Source organism: Lissotriton helveticus, chromosome 11 (assembly GCF_964261635.1).
Source record: "Lissotriton helveticus chromosome 11, aLisHel1.1, whole genome shotgun sequence".
Lineage (NCBI taxonomy): Eukaryota > Metazoa > Chordata > Amphibia > Caudata > Salamandridae > Lissotriton > Lissotriton helveticus.
Genome location: NC_136072.1, coordinates 846552411 through 846559451, shown reverse-complemented (window position 1 = coordinate 846559451; position 7041 = coordinate 846552411). Strand labels below are relative to the sequence as shown.

Sequence of the window (7041 nt, the reverse complement as noted above, 5' to 3'; positions counted from 1 at the left end):
CATCGGGAGATTGCTTTTGTTAAGGAAGGGGCCCCTTCCTGCACAAAAGCAATCACTGCAGGCATTTTCCTCTTTCAATGCGTGCTGTAGAATGCAGCACACATTGAAAGAGGAAAAAACGAGGAGAAATGAAAACATTTCTCCTCATTTCGCTTGGCTACGCCACCCCTATGGTGGCGCAGCAAAGTGACACATTTCTAGGTTTACGATTTCTCGTAAATCTGGAAATGCATCAGTGGACATAAGTGTTGCGTGTGAACACCCACAGCAACACCCATGTCCCGCCCCTAACACGCAAAGTGCTGCATGAGCAGGGGCGATATTTACAAGCACAGATAAATTCACGCAGAGTGACTTTACCTGTGTTTGTAAAAATCCCGTAGCAAGCTGCGCCACAGGTGCGTCACGCAACGTGATGCAGTGGCGGCGTATGGGGCTTATAAATCTGCCCCTGACCTCTCAGGAGTCGAGATCGGAGGCGGCTTCCATTCAGATCTCATTATGGCGCAATGTCATTCACCTTCCGGTTCATCTCTATAACTACTCCCACTTTCCCCTCTAAAGTCCTCAGAGCTCTCAAGTTTCCCAGCTCCATGTCTGAGGAAACTATCCAGGTCAGGTTTTGCTTTGCATTCTGGGATTTGTGGTCCTTATTTTTAAAAAGGTACAAACAGGATTACAAGTCCCAGAATGCAAAGAAAAAACCTGGACTGAATGAGCTCGGCATAGTTAAGCTGAGAGCCAATGGTTTCTGCATGAGTACAGCTGTGGAAACTTGTTCACTTTCACTGCAGGCTCTGAAGGCCTGCATATTTAAAATGATAATGTCTTGTATTTCATTGGTAGCCATCTTGAATGCTTCAATGCTTGTATGTTTTTTCTGTTAGTACTGGGAGAAATATGGATGAATAAATAAGTCTAAATAGTTACCAGACTTCTTTATGTCACCAATGACGTAATATCCCAGTCCTAGGATTTTATTTAGCAACCTAATGTAATCTGGGAGTTGTGGTCCTGGCTCACTTCGGTTCACCCGTATGAACTAGTACCTCTGAAAACAATGATTTGTAAAATAAAAGCACGTGACGTGAGCAGACACTGTTTCCAGTACTGGGCTTTGTGTGAAAAACGAATGCATTCTTGATATTGTAGCCTTGTCTTGCATCTATGGACCTAGTTAGACTAACACACTTGTTGGCAAATATTTGCCGATGTAAATTCAGGACTGGAAGCAGTGTCTGTAATGACATAGGGGGAAGTCCTTGGTGGAGTTATCCGATAATGCTAGATTAAGTATTGGATTGGGGTGCGCTCCCACAGTACCGGTTTCAGAGAACCTTGAAGCTTTTAGCTATGCAGCAGTGTAAGTGAACAAGTAATATATGACATAATATCAACTAATAGAAAATGGACTTCTTAGGGACTAGTGAACAGAGAAGACTTGTATGGGGAGGGACACGAGGATACATCAGAAAAGGGTCCTGCCTTTGAAAGGCCAACAGGGATGGGTCAGAGTTGGTCAAATATCAGAGAGCACTACCAGCCTTTCACTGGCAATGTTCTGGCCTGATGCCAAAGTCTATAAAGGAGAGTCCATTATTAATTTATTTTATTTATTTGTATTTCTTATAAAGCGCTAACAATCATCCAGAGTAGGATATCACGGCGCTGTAGTAATTATTGTGCGTGATGGGTTGACATAGGTCGTGTTTGATTAGTCTGGTTTAGGGAAGAGAAAGGTTTTCAGATGTTTTCTAAAAGCCAAGTGGTAGTCCGTGAGTCGGAGGGCCACGGGCAGTTCGTTCCACTTGGTTGCAGCTATGTGAGAGAAGGCTCGCTCTTCCATCCTGGCTCTCTTCACCCGCGTGGTTCTTGCTTTTGCCGTGAATTGAGAGCGAAGGTTTCTAGTTGGGGCATAGAACTGGATCCTGTTTCGAAGAATAAGTGGGCCAGTGTTATGCAATGCTCTGTGTGCTATACACATCATTTTAAAGGTTGCTCTTTGCTTCATTGGCAACCAATGAAGCTGACGTAGGCAGCTCTTGGCTGAGTCAAACTTTCTTTTCATACACACGGCCTTAGCCGCTGCGTTCTGCACCATTTGAAGTTTAGTGAAGAGGTAATCTGCCATGCCTATGAACAGGGAGTTTCCGTAGTCCAGCCTGTTTATCAGCAGAGACTGAACCAGGATCATTCTGCACTCTATGGGAATCCAGGGAAAGACTCTTCTGAGCATTTTTAGCACCGCAAAGCCTTTGCCGCATATAGTGGATACATGGGATTTCATAGATAGTGAGGTGTCCAGCATTACTCCGAGGTTTTTTGCTGTTAGTGTCGGAGTTGGTGGAGTACCCAGGGATTCTGGCCACCAGCTGTCGTTCCACAGTTGGGTGTGTCCGCCGAACAGCACTATCTCCGATTTGTCTGCATTTAATTTGAGACAATGGTTGTGCATCCAATCGGACAGTTCTGAGAGACAGTTTATTATGGCTTATGACACGCTCTGGAGAGACACCTGGTTGACAGACTGGTCTAAGAGGGTGGGATCTTGGTTGTACATTGTAGACTTTAAAAGATGAGCTTTGATCAGCTTCGGGTCCCAATCACGAGTGTCCCGAAATGGAGTGGGGTAACCACTGCAACTGGAAAATACCATTATCCCGAAGGGATGCAATGTTATTTACCGGGCCAACTAAATACCACCTATCCAAGTATTACCCAGGAAAATTATGAATTACATGGGATTTTGGAGTGTTCTGCACCAAATTCTTCATGTATTGAATTTACCCAGTATTTTTCCACGGGTAAATTTCATCAGGTTTGACGTGCTGAAATTTAGTTGGGAAAAGTTACAGTGAGTGCAGTGTTTGCTGCAAACTCAGAATTCTAATATGTACAGAAAACAGGTTACCTGCTCTACCCCGTCTTCTCAATCAATCAATCAATCAATCAATTAATCAATCAGGGACTTATAAAGCATGACTACTCACCCATGAGGGTCTCAGGGAGGGACTGGGTCTGCAATTCAGTTGGAGAGCCAGGTCTTGAGTTTGTTCCTGAAATGCGGCAGCAATGGTGATTGGCTGAGGTGGAGAAGCAGGGAGTTCCAGGTCTTCAAAGAGAGGTAGCAGAAAATCGTCTCTGCGTCCTTCTGATCCCATCCTATCAAATCACCATCCACTTACCTTTGACCCTCAGTTCTCAATGAACTGCCACATCAGTTAAGCATCCTTCATACCGTCAGTGTGTATTGCAAGACCCCTGGCATTTAATGTCGAACACATCGCAGCAGGATGGACTTGCCTCATATGTTCAGCTTTACACTATGTTTTGTTCACCTTATGTACATATTGTTGAAAAGACCCCTCCCCCTATGTTGTATACATCCCAATGTAAAATCTACATCTAACTACTGGGCAACATTTATACTTCTGCATACATACTAGTATTTGGAAACAGGAAAGTGAGAGGTTTTGGGGAAAACGTCAGGTATTTTAATTTCCCTATGGACTTGCACTGACATGGAGGCAATTTTAGGTGGAAGAAAGGTAAAATAAAACCATAATTGTATTAGAAATCGAGAGTATCAAGCCTACATCATATGTATTGACATGTATGTTTCTACGACATGCTCTCTGTTGTTTTAGCCAGTTCAACTAAATGCCTAGCACAAGAACGACTACCAGTTCATTGGATACTGACCCCCCCTCCAGAATATTGTGGTACAAGAATATCAAGGACAGAATATCGAGGGACAAGGTATCAAAAGGTGTGTGCATACTGGGAAGTATAGATGTACTCTTCCTAACTCCACATTTAAGTACCTTGCAGATATATTGTAAATACAAGAGAGAGTACCCCACTGTCACCAGGGAACAGGGTACAATGACAACTTAGTCAAAGGGAAATCCCTGGGTGTGCACTATAGCAACTGCGTGTTGTATTGCTATATGGGTTCTAACTGCTCATTCAACTATTCATTCCAGCTATATCAAGGGCAAAATTCTTAGGGAAGGGAGCATTAGATGAAGAGTTCCACACTAAAAAGTGAACGTTCACAATCTCTTAATTTTATTATAAAATTAAAAGCTCCAAAGTTTAGTTAAAAATCCAAAGAAAATTCTTTGAACAAGTACAATAAAATTTGAACAAATAATTAATAACAGTTCATTACACACAAACACGTTATCACAATCAATAAAATTATGCAACACAGAAGAAAAATAATCATCACTAGTACAGTACATAAGCAAATAAATCCTTTTCACAAACCCCCTAACACTGTGGCCTTCAAATTCTCCTGCCACTACTCATATAGATCCACTGGCCCTTGCTTTGATAGTGGTGGTATAGTAGACAGTATCAAAAATACATGAGTATCTGCTACTCCCTTGGCCTTGTTTGGAGTTTGGTAAAAATTGCGTCGACTCGTTTCGGTGTTCTATTACTTGATGTCGTAACACCTTCATCAGAACAATGCCGTCTCTTTGGGGTCACCGGCTTCTAGATATATATTTAAAAATCTCTGTGGGGATATATAGAGAAAGAAACAATATCACTCCTCTGGGGACATATTATAACATACCTAATATCCAGCATCTTGTTTATTGTCCCCAGATCAATCAATCACAACTTGGCCACACTCTCGTGTTATTTGGGATTTTATGCGGGCTATCCCTCCCGTTTAGTCTAATCACAGTTTCAATAAAATATTTTTCATCAGGTACCTTGGTAGTCAGATAGATACATTCTCATTCTATTTGGGCACATATTATTTCAGACAGGGTTCATATTCCCACTCTCCTATTTACCCTGTGAGGTATCCCTCCTGTTTGGTCTAATCACAATTTCAATCAAGTATTTTTCATCAGGTACATTGGTAGTCGGATAGATACATTTTCATGCTATTTGAGCCCATATTATTTCGGACAGGGTTTATATTCCCACTCTCCTATTTACCCTGTAAGATACGGGTAGCGCTTACTATATGCGACTTTGCCCTCCGTTTCTTTTTAGTGTGGAAGCAGAAGGGGGCATATACTCACTCTTGTATTTATTGTGCCACTCATCCATCTGTCATCCTTAGCTACCACCTCTCATGAAATCACTCTTACCCCATTGGTCTTGTAGCCTTCCCCCGGGAAAAAGCATCCGTCCGGGAACCTTCTCCTGACGAAACCTGTAGGTATTTTGATGTACCTGTGGGGTGACAATTTAATTTTATTGGTTTCTCATGACTACTATGTTTAAGACCATGGGGCCATTGATCCGTTCCTATATTTACCTAGGGGGTGATGCCACTTATCCGGGTAAACAAGTCCTTTTCCTGTGCAATGATCAGGTGGGTTTGGATCCCTTCTTTATATCGGATTCCTTTAAAAAAAAATTGGCGGATATCTGTGCAGGCAAATATGTCATAGTTAGCCGTTATCCCTCTATAGCTAACCGCCTATTTTGTATAGTCGAATCCCCTTGCTTCTTACCTTTGTGTCAATTAAAACGTTCTCATGAACGGGCATATATGGATTTTTATCTCTCGCTTGGGAACTGGATATGTCCTGTGAGCAAGGAAGGATTATATGAATTTGTGGTCCTTTTTTTAAAGGAATCCGATATAAAGAAGGGATCCAAACCCACCTGATCATTGCACAGGAAAAGGACTTGTTTACCCGGATAAGTGGCATCACCCCCTAGGTAAATATAGGAACGGATCAATGACCCCATGGTCTTAAACATAGTAGTCATGAGAAACCAATAAAATTAAATTGTCACCCCACAGGTACATCAAAATACCTACAGGTTTCGTCAGGAGAAGGTTCCCGGACGGATGCTTTTTCCCGGGGGAAGGCTACAAGACCAATGGGGTAAGAGTGATTTCATGAGAGGTGGTAGCTAAGGATGACAGATGGATGAGTGGCACAATAAATACGAGAGTGAGTATATGCCCCCTTCTGCTTCCACACTAAAAAGAAACGGAGGGCAAAGTCGCATATAGTAAGCGCTACCCGTATCTTACAGGGTAAATAGGAGAGTGGGAATATAAACCCTGTCCGAAATAATATGGGCTCAAATAGCATGAAAATGTATCTATCCGACTACCAATGTACCTGATGAAAAATACTTGATTGAAATTGTGATTAGACCAAACAGGAGGGATACCTCACTAAATAGGAGAGTGGGAATATGAACCTGGTCTGAAATAATATGTGCCCAAATAGAATGAGAATGTATCTATCTGACTACCAAGGTACCTGATGAGAAATATTTTATTGAAACTGTGATTAGACTAAACGGGAGGGATAGCCCGCATAAAATCCCAAATAACACGAGAGTGTGGCCAAGTTGTGATTGATTGATCTGGGGACAATAAACAAGATGCTGGATATTAGGTATGTTATAATATGTCCCCAGAGGAGTGATATTGTTTCATTCTCTATATATCCCCACAGAGATTTTTAAATATATATCTAGAAGCCGGTGACCCCAAAGAGACGGCATTGTTCTGATGAAGGTGTTACGACATCAAGTAATAGAACACCGAAACGCGTCGACACATTTGTTACCAAAATCCAAACAAGGCCACGGGAGTAGCAGATACTCATGTATTTTTGATACTGTCTACTATACCACCACTATCAAAGCAAGGGCCAGTGGATCTATATGAGTAGTGGCAGGAGAATTTGAAGGCCACAGTGTTAGGGGGTTTGTGAAAAGGATTTATTTGCTTATGTACTGTACTAGTGATGATTATTTTTCTTCTGTGTTGCATAATTTTATTGATTGTGATACTGTGTTTGTGTGTAATGAACTGTTATTAATTATTTGTTCAAATTTTATTGTACTTGTTCAAAGAATTTTCTTTGGATTTTTAACTAAACTTTGGAGCTTTTAATTTTATAATAAAATAAAGAGATTGTGAACGTTCACTTTTTAGTGTGGAACTCTTCATCTAATGCTCCTTTCCCTAAGAATTTTGCCCTTGATATAGCTGGAATGAATGGTTGGATGAGCAGTTAGAACCCATATAGCAATACAACACGC

At 41.5% G+C, this 7041-nt stretch overlaps 2 long non-coding RNA genes across 2 annotated transcripts; one reads left to right on the top strand and one right to left on the bottom strand.

Moving 5' to 3' along the window:
- Positions 1 to 4443: 4443 nt before the first annotated feature.
- On the bottom strand, positions 4444 to 5376 carry LOC144791249 (uncharacterized). The gene is made up of 3 exons (XR_013602339.1): positions 5285 to 5376; positions 5115 to 5199; positions 4444 to 4525 (listed from the first exon to the last, which is right to left on the bottom strand). It is a non-coding gene; the product is annotated as an uncharacterized LOC144791249 (long non-coding RNA).
- Positions 5377 to 5602: 226 nt separating this feature from the next.
- On the top strand, positions 5603 to 6549 carry LOC144791248 (uncharacterized). The gene is made up of 3 exons (XR_013602338.1): positions 5603 to 5694; positions 5780 to 5864; positions 6450 to 6549. It is a non-coding gene; the product is annotated as an uncharacterized LOC144791248 (long non-coding RNA).
- Positions 6550 to 7041: the final 492 nt, after the last annotated feature.